At 38.5% G+C, this 16,083-nt stretch overlaps 1 protein-coding gene across 1 annotated transcript in view; it reads right to left on the reverse strand.

The window, feature by feature from the left end:
* The window catches only part of lars2 (leucyl-tRNA synthetase 2, mitochondrial), a 42,564-nt gene extending 38,932 nt beyond the window's left edge, over positions 1-3,632 (reverse strand). The window contains exon 1 of the mRNA XM_022194224.2: positions 3,480-3,632. The gene's annotated coding sequence lies outside the window, so the exon portion shown is untranslated. The remainder of the gene's footprint in view (positions 1-3,479) is intronic.
* Positions 3,633-16,083: the final 12,451 nt, after the last annotated feature.

The raw sequence follows: 16,083 nt of genomic DNA on the forward strand, positions 1-16,083 counted from the left end.
ATTCTCTCGAGTATAAACTAAGCACCACAGCAGCCAACACTCCTCCCTCAGGCTGAGGCTGGGAGAGCCGAGCACTCGAGCCTCTGTGCATCTCTGCCGGTGTGAGTGAGTGGGCTGAGGCGAGAGACTGAGATAATGTTTCTATGGTGACTGGGCTCGTCCATTCGGGTGTCTCCTTTGAAGAGTGACTGAAAACTTCTGCAAACAGCCCCTGACTCAGCTGCACATTCTGCATCAGCAAAGGAAAACTGTGCTTGATCAGATGTTAGTGTAATTATCGTGTCTAAGGCTCACTGCCTTGGGAATCAATTGAAATGTGTTTTTGGCACTAAGATCAAAAGATGGGTTCAGTGTTGGTCAAATACCTATCCATGTTTGCATATCCTTTAATCCCATGTTTACTTCCTAAAACACCAACTGTGATCACTGTTACATTTATTTTTTTTAATTTGGGCAAAGAACTTTTTTTTGTGGCAATACACTACCGGTCAAAAGTTTTAGAACATCTGAATTTTTCCAGTTTTTTTATTGAAATTCAAGTAGTTCAAGTCCAATGAATAGCTTAAAATGGTACAAAGGTAAACAGTGAACTGCATAAGGTTAAAAAAGGTAAGATTGCCCAAAACTAAAAAAAATATTACATTTCAGAATTACACAAAAAGGCCTTTTTCAGGGAGCAAGAAATGGATGAACAACTTAAAGCTGGTCTGCAGCAATGGAGGTTGATGAAGCCCTGAAAGCTGGTGCTCCCAAATCCTACAGGTGTCCCAACTTTTCTTGGTTACTTCCAACCCCCTCTGTCTGCATAAAAGTAGTGTTAGAACACATCATACTCTCGAGAGCATTATTTGAACAGCACTGTACTGCAGAAAGTAATGTGTAGCTATAAAAATGGAGAGGAAACGACAATTAACAATAGAACAGAGACAGACCATCATAACACTTAAAAATGTAGGTCTTTCCTACAGAGAAATTACGAAGAAAGTCAAGGTGTCAGCGAGCACAGTTTTCTTCATCATCAAAAGCACTCAGAAACTGGAGAAAACTCTGACAGGAAGAGGTCTGGAAGACCCAAAGATACAACAGAGTCAGAAGACAAGTTTCTGAGAGTCAGCAGCTTGGTGATAGGAGGTCACAGGAGAACAGCTTCAAGCACAGCTTAATAGAGGTCGTAGTAAGAAGTCTCAGTTTCAACTGTGAAGAGAAGACTTGGAGTTGCAGGTTTCATGGCCCAAGGTGCAGCCAGAAAGCCATTGCTAAGGCTAAGACATCAGAATAAGAAAAAGAGGCTTGTCTGGGCCATGAAACACCTCCAATGGACTACTGAAGACTGAAAGAAGGTACTACGGACTGATGAATCAAAATTTAAAATCTTTGACTCATCATGCAGGATTCTTGTACATAATCAAGTAGGTGAAAGGTGAGTTCAGCTGTTGTATCTGCCAAAGCTGGCTACTTTGACGAGTCAAAAGTTAAGAATACATTTGGTTTAGAACTTGATTTTTTCTTTAACTCCATATGTTTATTTATTCTATGCTTTCATTTCAGAGTACAATGAGACATTAACATGCATAATTTCCCCCAGAAAGATGGAGTCAGAGAAAAAAATTCTAAACATTTTGGTACAGTAGAATATTTTAAATATTTTTGAAAAACTTTTTTCCTGTTCTTAAAAAATAAAGATGAATTCCTGGAAAGCTGAGCAGTTATAAATTGATAAAAATCTAAAAATTAAGATAAGATTAGACAATGTCGGGAATTTTGGGTGAAATAAACAACAAATGAAGACTGAAGGATGTGTAAACAAGAAAAAAATCAGAATGTCATTATCAAAAATCACAAATATTTCAATTGTGAGGAATGAGAATTGTCATTTTTGCATTTCTTTTCCACAGAGAAAAAAATATTTTAAAAATTATGTTAAATTTACTGTAATGTAACATTCCTTCACTTCAGGAATGATTTATAGACCGACAGAGCTCCATAGCACCACAATACTACATTTAAACTGTCCAAGAAATACTCCTGTTCCAACGAGTTCATCCTCAAATATTTGATTAATATCTTTCCAAAACACCAAAATCTATCACCAAAATATCACAGCAAAAATGCACATCTATAAATTATCAGCTTGGCCCTGAAGTCTCCAAACCGCTTCCTCAAATGTAACACACTAAATATACAATTATTCCCAAGACCTCTGTGGTTTGTTTGGTTGCGTGTCAACATGTGAAACTGTAAAGCTGTTTAGATTAAACTGCAAGATAAATGCAAGTTTTAGATTTGGCAGTTACAGATCTGCTCCACTTGGACCGGTAACAATTTGACTTGCTCACTGGGTAATTAATGGGAAATAGGAAGTAATTGGAACATTATCAAAGTTGCAATATGGCTAAGTGCAATATCCAGATCACAGGAACTGAGCTACTTTGGTAAGTGTAAGGTGTCACAACATATCACTTGAAATAAAGCATTATGATGCTACATAGATGCCCTGGTGTACATATGATACTCTTCAGACTTAAGGGAGCATGTTTGTTGGTACAGACCACAGCTAAAATAACCAATCACTGATTTTATTATTTAATGGCGTGGAAAAGTACTGAAAAAATACCACTAAAATCTGTGAAAAATAATGGTAATATGACAAACTGACTGTACAATCAAGCCTTCTCCCAGTAGTTCAGTTCACCCACTAACTGTGCAATAAAAATGTAAATAAGGACACTATGTGCAATTTCAAGGAAATTTTTTCAATTAACATCTATATTTCTTCCAGGAGAAAGTATCTATTTATATCTGTGCACTGTGTGCACTGTGTGCTGCTCTTTTCTTTGTGTTGTTTTTTTCTATTTGCTGCTGTAACACCAAAAATTTCCCTGCTACAGGATCAATAAAGGTTTAATCTATCTATCTATCTATCAAAACATAATATGATTATTTTTGTATATTGTTCAGATCCTGTTAATAACTGCATATTTCAGTTGGTAATATTCATTTTCAGATCAATCACTACAGCACAAGAAAGAAACTAAAAAAAACAGTAAACAGAGCATTTAAAATGAGTTCATGTAATAAAATATATTAGTGACAGTAGATGTCACTAATATAACATTTTTTTTAGTCTAAATGCAATATTTAGACGCTTGAACAATGTCAAACTACACATAAGGTAATATCTATTTAATTAAAGCAGCATAAATTGCACTGTACTGTAATGTTATGCAGGTTTTACAGCATATTTAAACCTTTTACGTGACAGTGTCAATATTTCATTCATATTACACCTGCTGGTTTATCCACACAGCACAACTTTTACGTGCAAACAAAACATTATCCAAACTCTTCATAGCATCACCTGGTGCTTGTACAGCTACTTTATGCAACATCGTGTTTCCGGTTGAACTGGTTCAGTGTCACACTGCAGGATGAAGTTGAGGCTGTAAAATGATAAAAATGTCTTTTTAAAAGCTACTTACTGCTTTAATTCCAGGTGTGTTGTTTCCGCGTTATTGTTGCAAACACATGAGACCAGAAACCCATGTCAGAAATGTCACGTCCCGCTTATAAAAACGCTGCAAATGACCTGCCTCCTTGCATCACGACAACACTATAAGCGCCGCCATCTTGGATTTGAATAACCTTTATCAACACGGCGGGCGTGGACAAAGACAAGCAAGTGTCTGTTGCTGAGGAGTGGTTGGAATCAGGTTGGAATATAAACGCACTGGGGGCTTAAAACTGTATTTATTACATTTTGTCTGATGATTACAACTTTTTTTTCTATTTTGGCATCATTATTATTGGTAGTAGTAGTAGAAGTAGAATTTCATATTCAGTTAATATTCTTATCAATAAATAAATCAATAAAAATGTGAGACACTGCAGTGTCTCTGCGGTGTAAAGTCCTCTCACCTTCATTTTGTATGCTCTGTGTGCCACATTAAAATCACATTTCCTGAATATTCTTCTTCTAAATGTGTTTCTTGGAGAATACTTGTTTTCATCAGCATTATTAAATAGTATTTTGGGTGTCCAGCCCTTCAAATAATGCAGGAAAAGAGAAGCAGAAGTCATAAAATCCCATAAAATAAATTAATTCTAATTATAAAATAACAAAATAGCTGGTATTCACTTTTTTTAGAAAAAAAACTACAGCAATTTATTAAAAATGTGTTTGTTACCCAGCTACCTGTTGCTATATTGAGCTATTTAATAACAGAGGGATCACAATATATATGTAGCCATGAGAAATATCCATATAGACAATAAAGCTGTAGCTGCAGAAATCCTGCTGTGAGGCTCTGAAATGAGATAATCTTGATATGACAACAAAATATGCTGACTTTATTGAACAAATCAGATTTTAAAATGTAAAATGATACCTCAACATTTTGGATTGTGAATATTGGAATATTTTTGAAGGCTTGAATACATGATTTTATTGACATGAATAGATTGAGGGCTATTTTTAAAAATTCTTCTTACTTTTGGGGACAAAAACTAGCAGACAAAATAGATTTATGCCTCTTCATTAAATTTTCATGCCAAAAATGCTACTGTCTGTAAAAAGGGGTCTGGTAGTCTTTTTAAAATAATTCTAGTACATTAGGAGCTGACATTAGATCCTATTTGATCCACTTGACTGTGTGTTTTACTCGCCCTTTTCTCTCCTGTTTGAATCATGTTTGATGTCTGCATGTATGTGTGTGTGCGCATAAACATCTGATTGCCATGGCTTCATGTCTGATTCCATTGAGTGATGGCTCCGTTTGTGACCATAGCAACCAGGTAATCTCCTTCACTTACTATTATTTTTCATTTGAAAAAAATCTAATCTATGTTTCTCTTTTTTTTTTTATTCCAGTATCCCCTCCAGAAACGGAAAATTGGTTTCAGCGGCTAAAATGTCTCCATTTGACGAAACAAATGGCTTTTATTGTGGAGAGCACCTGTTTTATTTGTTGTTTTGTTATGAAACCACATTCTCGTAGAGAGGACTTTATAGAGGGTCCATAGGTTACGACGAGCCTGCCGGTTTTATTAATGGTAAATTGATCATTTAATCATTTATAACATAATGTTTCCAGAGGAACTGGAACATGTTGCTTTATTGCTGCTGTTGTTTTTTCTTTTGCTCTGTAAAGCACTTTGTGTTACATTTTATTTGAGTGAAAGGTGCTGTAGAAGTGAAGTCTGATTTATTTAAGAATTCAATTTAAGGAATAAATGAGTCATGTTATTTATATAATTACAGAAATACAGAAATTATTTATTGACCATTCATGAAGATATTTGTAAAAATCTATAGTCTGATTTCAAAGGATGCCTTTTCACTTGTGTAATTCTAGTTTGAACGTCCATTAAAGTTCACAGGGAAAAGCAATTATTAACCCTCTGAACCCGAAGCAGTTTCTGAGCTTTTTTCAGTCCTGTCGCTGTGTGCTCATTTTTAACTGCAGTATAAACTCCTGCACCCCTATAGAAACCACACAACTATGACTAGAAGTACAGAAAAACTTTCATATATATTCTGTGCAGTAAAACACGGTTACAATGGCATAAATCGTAAAAAGGTATCTACAGATGTTTCCAATACTGGAAAAGATAATGGCTCTACATACTAGGCCATATATATATTAACTAACTTTCTTACAATCTCTACAAACAAGATATTTTTCACTCAACTCTGCACATCAGCTCTAAAAAGATGTTTTACCATGCTGTATGTATGTATATATACTGTTTCAGAGCCACGCTGCATTTATTTTCGTGATCAAATCTGTATTATTTTTCTGCTCTGTATAAACACTGCCTGCAGTTCAACTGAAAATGCTCTGAATTTTTGTCACGTGACTATTGGTTTCTACATCAATCATGGCTTCTTAGTGGTGCTGAGGAGCAGAAATTTTAGTTTCTTTTCAGGATCTGGGGCAAACTGTGCATTTATTCCGAAAAATGTACAAGGGAAATATTGAATAAAGTGATTTTTTTCGTAATATATTACCATTTCAAACTCAGTTTAGGTAAATTTCTCCACTGAGCGTTATATGATTCACTCGAGGTTGACATTCTGCCAGTTCCTTGTGCCTCAAGTTTCTGGCTCTGATAAATGCTGTATTTCTGTCATTTTTGCTCTCTTAAGATAACAAGCTTTTCAAACCGACCAGCAAATTTTGGGGTTCAATGAGTTTCTGAGCCCCATCCAGTGAAAATAGAGTTTTTAACCCTGCTAATATATCGTTTTACTACCCTGGAAGACATAATCAGTCAACTTTGTGGCTGATTAGTTCTACCTCGAAGATGCAATTTACCAATGACAGTCTCAAAAAATGAGATTCATATGAGGCGGGCTTCATATGTAACTGTGTTTGAGCAGAGTGGTGGGTGAGCTGGTGTGCTGAAGCTGCAACAAGTGGTAGATATGTGGGTGGAAAGAGAAACAGAGACTAAATAGATTTGCACGATCTCATTGAAGCAGCAGTGTCACGTTACATTTAAGCCACCTTAAGGCATGATGGGGTTATTTTCCTGGAGAAAACTTCTAAACATGAAACTGATACACAGAGAGGAGGTTTTAGGGGTTTAATTAATGATCCGAGAGGGATTTTAAAAAGATCTCTTCCATGAAGGGCCACAGAGAAAAGCTTTTTGAGCTTTCTTGTTTCTTGTTTTATCTTCTCGTGTGTCATACACAACTCAAGTCAAAGTAATGAAACTCAAATCCATCTCCATATAAGTAGAAACCTGAGTGAAGTAATTCCACGACACACATTTTCTGCCAGCAGCTCTGCAACTACCGTATCCTCAGGAGGGCCTTTCATGTGATTTTCTCAGAGAAGCACTATTTCTTTGATGCCAATTTCTAGCGTAAAGTGATTGCTGAGTGAGAAAGCACCACCACTCACTCTCATCTCCATCACAGAGAGGCGCTGAGGAGGACGGTGATGATGATGAGGAGGAGGCAGCGTCTCATCAGTCTTTTTTTTCTGAGAACTCTCACCTTTGATCTGATGTGCAGACAGAAGCGTAGAACGAGGGAAGAAATGAGCGCCGTTGAGAAGAAGGAGGGTAGGATATCATTAGCAGGAGATAAAGAAAGTTCCCCGATGTGACGTCAGTGAGCTAAACCTGGGGCTTTGCTTCGGCCTGCAGTCGTATATCAGAGCTAAATGGTCGCCTCCGCCCAGGGCACAACAGGATGTGGCTGCAGAGGAGGAATGAGAGGGAAATGGATTTGTGGCACAGTGGAGACGCTAACTCTCCTCAGACAGCCACAGATCAGTCTGCAGATAAAGAGGGTCTCTGATGAATGAATCTCACTTCCTCGTCACTACAGTATGTGACTGAGGGCTGCAGGTGCTGCTGAATGGTGGTTTGTGCAAAATGTTCTGCTGAAGTCATGGAAATTTTGGGAAAACACGCTCCTTCGTCTCACCTTCACGTGAATGCTCGATCGTAAAGTTTGTTTACTGCTCCATTTTACGAGGAAAAGATCACCACAGTGTATATAAAACCACATGATGGATGAAAAAGGTGCAACGAGGACAACAGAAGCTCTTTTCCTGGCCAGGATTTATTGAAATGCTTCCCTGCTTAGAGTCAATACAAATACTGACTCTAGCTCTGCTTTAGAACAGATTTAAAGCAGCTGAGCATGAAGGACAGTGTGAATATGAAAATCCATCCTTTTTTTTTTTTTTAGATCTGCTCATCCTGTGGAGGGTCATGTGTGGTGGCTGGAGCCTTTAAGGCAACAACCGTGACAGGTGACCAGTCTAACACAAAGAAACACAAAGACAGACAACCATGCATACTCACACCTACAGCCAATTTAGAATCATTAGTTTAACATCTCATGCATGTCTTTGGACTGTGGGAGGAAGCTGGAGCCAGAAAAAAAACCCACGCAGGCACAAGAAGAACATACAAACTCCACTCAGAAAAAGGCCGCAGGCGATCCGGAGATTCAATCACAGGAGCTTCTATCTGAACACGATGTTACCTTTCCTCATCTGAAAACACAGATTTGAACTGTAGTTTAGAACATGCTCGTGACCAGTAAGGAAGGGCTCGAAGTGAATTTACTGTATGTCACAGCGTGGATTAAGAGGTTTGTGACCACATGACAAAACACAAAGGTGTGAGGAGTGTGGAACAACAAGCATTTTCTGGGTGTTTTTGTCGCATTTTCACTCACTGTGGGCTCATTTTTCACTGCAATATGAAGCTCTATGAAAACAGCACAACCAAGACTAGAAGGAGAGAGAACTCAAAATGTCCCTTGTGCAGTCTGACACAGTTACAAATAATAAAACCTGGAATTAACATGTACAGCAATCTCCAAGTGTCTGGAAAAATGGCGGCTCTACATGCTATAGATTTTTTTTTTACTATTTACATTTTTACAATTTCTACACACTAGGCATTTTCACACTACTCTGCACACCAACTTTAGTAGGATATTTCTTGTATCATCCTACAATTTTCTCCTCTGTACACTGTTTTTGAGCCATTTATTGCTCAAGCATGTTTTATTTTCTTCTCATTCTCTTACTTCTTTCTATAATAACAGTAAAATATGAGGCTTACTGTTTAAACTCTTATTGGATCTTCCAATGACATACTCTGCTTTTCTAGCATGCTATATTAATAGTAACTCGGCAGTAGAAATCAGTAGTTGCTGCAAATCTAATTTGTGAAATTGCAGACATACACCATTATTGCGTCTTTAATCTTTAAGATCCACAACTACTATTTTGGGGGGTAAAGCAGTCCACTAGTGCTAGAACTTGGCTGTACTTATCACAGTGTTTGTCTTCAACTGTTGCCTGGCAACATTACAACTGTCGCACACATTTTGATTCAAATACCACAAAATCCTGCAGAGCATGTGGTGGCCTGCTGATTAGGATGCATCGCACAGAACTGCAATTTTCTAACCAGTGGAGGACCTTTATTATTGCAAATTGTAGCCCCTTACACTCTCTTTACACTTTCTGTCTGTATCTCTACTGCCACTATCAAAAAAACATGCAGTATCAAAAATATTAAGTAAATCCCGATTGGAAAACTAGAAAATGTGCTTACAGGGCCTTTAAGTGATGCACTTGATAGAAGAAGAACTCATTAAATGTTATGTGGAGTGTATTGGGTGATATTTGGTTGTTCTAGGTCAATATTTTTAAAATAAAGATCCTCCAGCAATGTGATATGTAGGGAAAATGATAGTTAGGTATCGTATAAGAGCAGCAGATGGAGGCTCGGTGTCCTCAGGGAGTGTCTGGGTGAACAAAGGCGGCTTATTGCTGGAAATCTGTGGAGAAAATAAAACACTGAAATAAAACATGGACTCAGTTCTGTGAAAGTCTTGTCCTCTCTCCAGTTGCCAGCTTTGTCTCACTGCTCCACTTCTTTGTATTCTTCCCTAATTAACATCTTTTTAAAAACTGATGGCATCGTTCCTCAGTTTCATGGCAAAGTGCTTTAATGAGCTATATTTGGTTGGACCGCTACATAGAGTCCCAGGTACAAGCACGGCCTTCTGCTGTTTCTCAAACAAATCACTTTTGAAAGCAACCAATCATCCTCCCTTTTTCCACCCACAGCCGCCTCCTTGTTCCCACCGTGACAAACAGCCCACGGTAATCACCCGCTCGCTCCGTTTTGGAGGACGATTGCATTTCACCAGCAGAGAACCAGATGACAAACGAACACACGGAGCAGCAAAGTGTTCGCTGGAAAGCAGATGAGGGGAGTCGGGGGCTGACTTGTCTTTACCTGTCCAAGGTGACCTTTTACGGGTGTGTGTGATTCACAATCCGCCTGGATGAGGAGTGGGCCGGTGGTGCCACTGAGAAGCAATCTCACACCATCTCAGCTGCCAACGAGGAGGAAGTCTGATGGGTCTCTGCACGCCGCTGACCGAGGTTCAGGAAGCCCTGATAAGTGTGATGTTATTTTCAGGGCTTATTTCGCATCGACGGCCTCACGTATCCTTCACTTACCTGCGCTCATGGAAGGCCTCAGACAGAACATGGCGGAGGATCTAAAACAATCTGCAGGAAGCTCCCACCATCCAGCTCCATCTTTCTAATTTTCTTCGTGACTTTTTCCTTATCTGAGAGCTACAATGCAGATTCTGCAACAGACAAGCAGTTGAACAAAACTACACATTTGTTAACTCTCTCTCTCTGGGTCCCCATCCACTTCGCCTTGTTTCTCCTTTGTAATTAATGCTGCTAATTAGTGCGCAACGTGTGCAGACCCAGATCCCTCTGCAGCCTCCGAGATGCACTCAAACTAAGTGAGACTGGGACGGGAATTTGATTAAGACAGGAAACAATGAGTTCCTAAATTGTCATCTTGTTATGTCCTCAAGTTAGAATTTAATTTCAACATGTGTTCACGAGCATTTTAATTGCTCCAAATTAGAAAGCTGGCTGTGAGATTGAGACTTTATGAAACTCTGAATGGAATAAATCACGTCATATTGTGAATAAAACTGTGTAGCGTATGTAACTAATATTTAGGCACGAGTTGAAGGTAAAGAACTGAAGCACAATTGCTTCTACTAGACTACAACTGAATTTTTTATTCTCTACATTTATTTGAATTGCTGCTGGTTCAACTGAATTTACTGGATAATCCGCTCAGTTCTCATTTACACAGTCCTGTGTACGCTTATTAAAAACGATAAAATCATTATAACATATCTACCTACTGTAGCGCTCATGTTTAGTAGTTATGTTTTAATGTCCTTATTTAAAACAGATGATGATGCATAATTATGGATTCAATCAGCCAACAGTCAATTAGTGTTTAATTTAGCTCCACAGTGATCGACTACAACATTAAAATGGTGCTTATATGTTAATGCATGACAATCCAATATCACAAAACACTTAAAAAAAGAAGCTAGGATATTTATGGAGTTTTTGCTTCTTTATTTTATAATATTTAGGTACATAAAACTGATAAATGCATATATTACTTTTAATTAATTATCTTTTTATAGTCATACTACTGTCTTTACATAAATGGGTGCGTAAATGAATGTAGATTACACTTTCCCCTATAAAAGACAGGTAACTCCTTGTCTCTGATCTTGTTTGTGATGCTCGTTGACAAGATCTGAACGGGAAACTAGAGTGAGGAGGACATCTAGAACCTCAAAGATGCATCTGTGCTTTTTTGCAGATGATATGACTCTATTCGCTTCATTGGACCATACCTGTAAACTTACACTGGGCCTGGTTGCTGCCAAAAGTATGTTGAAAGTCAGCACCTCCAAATCTGAGGATTGCTCCCTGTGAGGGTAAGTGGCTGCCACAAGCAAAGAAGTTTAAATATCTGGAGATGTTGTTCACCGGTAACAGGACGACGGAGCATTAGACAGACAGATCGATTAGTGCGGCATCAGCAAATGACATTCTTTTTTAGTAGGTAGTGTCTACAGATACGGACCCATACGCGAGTCTCGCGAGTCAAGAAGCTGCTAACCACTGCAAACTGTTGAAAGGTAAGCAAAGGTTAAGGTTAGGGTTAGTGTTAGGGTCAGGTTTAGGGTCGGTACCTGTAGTATCGATGCTACAGGTCCGTACCGCTAGCATCTACCGGGAGTCACGTGACCAGATCTCGCGTATCTGGTTGGCAAATGGCAAGTGCCGTATCCGTAGTCCACAGGCTACGGGTACGGGTCCGTACCTCTAGCAACAACCTTTTTAGTAATTTTGGAGATTTTTGAGGTGAAATTTTGGATTCATTTTGGACACATTTTTATCATTGTTGGACATTCTAATTAATTTGTGACAATTTTGGTTCATTTTGGACCTGTTTTTGTGTCACTTGGACAGTTTTAAAGAATTTTGTGTAAGTTTTAAATAATTTCGAAAAATTTTAAATCATCAGTTTTAACGAGCTTTGAGTAGTTTTGGACATTTTCTGTTATTTTGAGCACTTTTTCAGAGATATTTTTCTATAAAGTTTTGTTCTTTTGGACTTTTTTGTGATTTTGGACTATTTTTCTTTTTTTAAATAGAAATGTCGGCCATTTTTGAGTCATCTTAGACATATTTTTTAAAGTAATTTTGAAATGTTTTTGAGTCCTCTGGAGGAGCATAAAGTCATTTTGGACAAAGTTCAGTGCTGTACTGAACCCTGCCCTGTGGTCATGAGCTCTGTGAAGTGACCAAAAAAGCAAGACACAAATGACTAAAAGGAGTTTGCTCCATAGGGCGGCTGGGCTCAACTTTTGATCTTAAGATATACAGAGGAAGTTTAGAGTAGAACCTCTGTTTTTCAACGTTGAAAGGAGATAGCTGAAGTGGTCTCAGAGTAGGATGCCTTCTGAGCTGTGTCGTTTGTAGGTTTTCTGGGAAATTCTAACTAGGAGGAGACCCCAAGGTAGAACCACAACTCCCTGGAGGGATTACATATCTCATCTGGCCTGGGAACAATTTCTAAATTTCCCAGGATGGATGGATGGATGGATGACTCCATAATATATGTAAAGATTTAAAAATCATGGACACAGCAGTTCCCACAATGCAATTCAGTAGCATCCTTTGTTAGATATTCTGACTCTGGAAATGTCCACATCTTAGAAGTACTGTTAAAAATCTTGTGACAATCCAAATCCAGCTCTCACAGGTTGAGTAAAACTTCATGCAATATGCAGTATATATCGAGAGATTTATTTCCTATGTTGAAAATGTTCGGTGTGCTCAGCCTCAGAGCCTGAATTTAACAGATATATCACATCCAGTTCTGCTACAGTGCCTGAATGGATGTTACAGTTTGTCTCCAGCTCTTTGCAGATCACCAGTGTTTCCCACCTGAGCAGGCTGCCTCCGACTGCCTCAGAATTGCTTCTTCAGAGGAGGAATGAGAGACGAGGAAACTCTCTGCTGCAGCTGTGCGATACAATCTGCCCTGTGGATTGCTTTTCCCCCTGAACACAACACGAATATTTGCGACTTTTCTGATCTCCTGCAGTTCTGACAACACATGACAACGCTCACAATGATGTTATGACTTTCATTATTATTACCAACTAAACAGGGTGTGTGTTTCTTTGTCAGCGAACATCCCTCTATTTCCCTGCTTCTAGAGAAACCGCTGTTTTGTTGCCGTGGTGATAAGGCCTGGCAAGTGATTGGTGGTATGACAGGACCAGAGCAGACAGGCAGGGGGATTCACCAGGCTCAGATATAAAACAAGAGCTTTAACACTGTGGCTACGGGGATGCATGTGGCCAATCCTCAACTTCTAATTAGGTCGGTTGTGTGTGAGAGTCGGTGGGTTGGAGTAACAGCGTCTGATCCAACAGGGAGCTGATAAAGGCCAGCCAGGAGTTTCCGTTTGGTTTCCTGACTAAAGAGGCGCATTTTGAGAAAATGAATCTTTCATAGCATTTCCTTTAGCAGAAGAGACTTTTATCTTAGTCCATTTGCATTTTTGTCTCCAAAGCAATTTACATTTTTATAGCATAATTAATGAACAAGAAAGTAATTTACATTTTATTGCTCAGTTCGCCACTCCATTGTCTGGAGCGTATCTGATGCAGAGGGACCAGCATTTGGAAACGTGTGGGAGTGTTTGCCAGAGAGATGTCTGAGCGTACGGGAAGGGAACAAACTAAATGATTGTTTTAAAGCAGAAAGGTTGAGTCACAATTAAAAAAGAGGACAAGAGGACAAGGTGCTTTCAGGTGCAAATTGAGGCCAAAGCATCTTTCACTTCAGCTGGCCCTCACATCAAATACACGGAGGCAGGCCTTCGAGAGCAAATTACACCATTTAAACAGCACAGAAGAAAGTGATTCATACAAGTGGCATTCATGTTTCCCAGCCAACAGAGATGAAACGGAATAATTCATCACGATTTCGCTTCTGGTCAATGACCGCGTTCTGTCAATAGCTTATTATCTTTTCCTGATGCATTATATATAAGATATTAGGCAGAATACACTGTCGGAAAGCATAATTAATTCCTCCGTCAGTGCCGTATCACCCCTTAGAAAATGGTCACAGGGGCAGGATGCATGGAAGGTTAAGTGATTGAGAAATGGAGGTGGTTTCTTTCTACAGCCTCTTCAGGATGAGAGCAGCATCTGCAGAAAACAAAGTAGAATGGCTTTCCACCTTTATGAAGCCTGAAGTGTCCAGAAAGGGTCAGATAGTTGTTGATTTGATTAGTTAGAGCTTTAGTTTTTGTTATCTTGTTGCATTTAAATGTATTATATTGTTTATTGGCCCCATCCAGTTGCCCTTAAAACTCATTCCTTCCTACCTTTACAATGGCTATAGTGTCGCTTCTTCTAGTACACCAGCTCACCTACTCTCTGAAATTTGGAGAACCTCAAGGAACTCTGGACATATTCAAGGAACTTTGCTTGCTTACAGGGTTCCTGGATCAACCTTTAACAATTCAAAGAGGTTTCTGGAGGAATCACTAATAACAAAAGTTTTTTTTTTTGTAGAATTAAGTGTCAGTATAAATGGCAATTTACTGCTGCACTTCCACTTTTATTGTAAGTGTACATGTTGTAGTCTTAAAACATGGATATAATATAATCAGTCTGGGTAGTTTTCTAAAAAAAAAAAAAAAGGAGCAACAAGGATGACAGCATTAGAATGCAGTGTTGTGTTGCTGCTTTGATGGGGTTTGTATTTTAAATAAGCCATTATTTGTGTTATGTTGTATTTGGATGAAGATTGGCCAGAAGGTTGTGCGGAAAACAATTTTTAAAACAAACTAAAGTTACAAAGGTGGGGAGGAAACATAGGATGGCAGGAGAGCAAACAAAACACCTGTCCAGGAAAAAAAAAATCTAAATAAAAAGTCCAGCTTAATATCAAAACTGTTCAAAAATCGAAGCATTAAAACCTGGTGACACAATCTCAAAAATCTTAAACAAAACCTGAAATAGCCTTGGAGGTCCAAACAAATCAGCTTGAGGTGGGCAAACAGGACAACCTGTCACAAGACAACGGAAACACCAAACTATACACAAAGAACTAACTGGTGAGAGGAGACACAGATGACTCACACAGGTGAAACCAGTCAGAGCAATCTAAAAAGGAGGGAAGTACAGACAAAGGAGGAAGTAAAGGAAAAGAGACATACAATGACAGGGAATGTCAAAATAAAACAGGAAATAAACGGAGCAAAACCAAAGACCATGACAATTTCAATTGCATCACAGGTCAGGGTCATTTATTCATAAATATCATGCTGAGGGATTATTGTACTTGGGTCTGACTTTCTACTCAAAAAATTGCACGCAAATGCCCTTATTTGCCTAATTATTTTCTTAGAATTGTCTTCATTTTAAATAGATAGATAGATACTTTATTTATCTATTCAGTAGCATCTGTTATTTCCTTATGTTTGCAGATTAAAAATATGCCAAAACAATGCTACAACTACTACTTCTGCTACATATAATAACAATAACTTTAATGAGATCGAAACGGAACCTCAGACCCAACAAAACACTACTTTGAAGAACATTTCTGAGGAGCTCTTCATTTGACCTCTGCTGCAAGGGTTCTTCAGTGAAACAATCTGAACTTGAAAAGTTCCTCCAGAGTGGCAACGGTGAGGAACCCCTCAAGGGTCTTGTAGTTCTAAGAGTGTATGACTGTGCTGGAACACTATTCTAAGCTTTGCTGTGAGTAATGGACATGTTCAAACTAAAAACCAGTTGGTTCCTCAGGTCTGTTATATATCAAACCCCAAGGTTTAATTCTGTGTTTTTGAGACTGTCATTGGTTTCAGGTGATACCTTCTTGCATATTTAAAGATTAAACCTTCAATAGTAAATGGTGGAACAAATACAACAACATTTTGCAAAAGTTATGTGTGAAACAAGAATCATTTGAACACGCATTGACGGATGACAGGATGGGAAAGGTCAGTTCTGGCCTCATCAGGTTGAATCCAGTTCAACTCTCAGTTGTATAAACATCATTTTTTTGGACTCAGTGTGATTTGAGCCTCAGCCACAACCCCACGAGCTCCTCGCCAAAACTGACCAGGTGTTCAACCACTTGTCCTAATATTTAAATTATTATTAGA

Source organism: Acanthochromis polyacanthus, chromosome 12 (assembly GCF_021347895.1).
Source record: "Acanthochromis polyacanthus isolate Apoly-LR-REF ecotype Palm Island chromosome 12, KAUST_Apoly_ChrSc, whole genome shotgun sequence".
In the NCBI taxonomy this organism is placed as follows: Eukaryota; Metazoa; Chordata; class Actinopteri; family Pomacentridae; genus Acanthochromis; species Acanthochromis polyacanthus.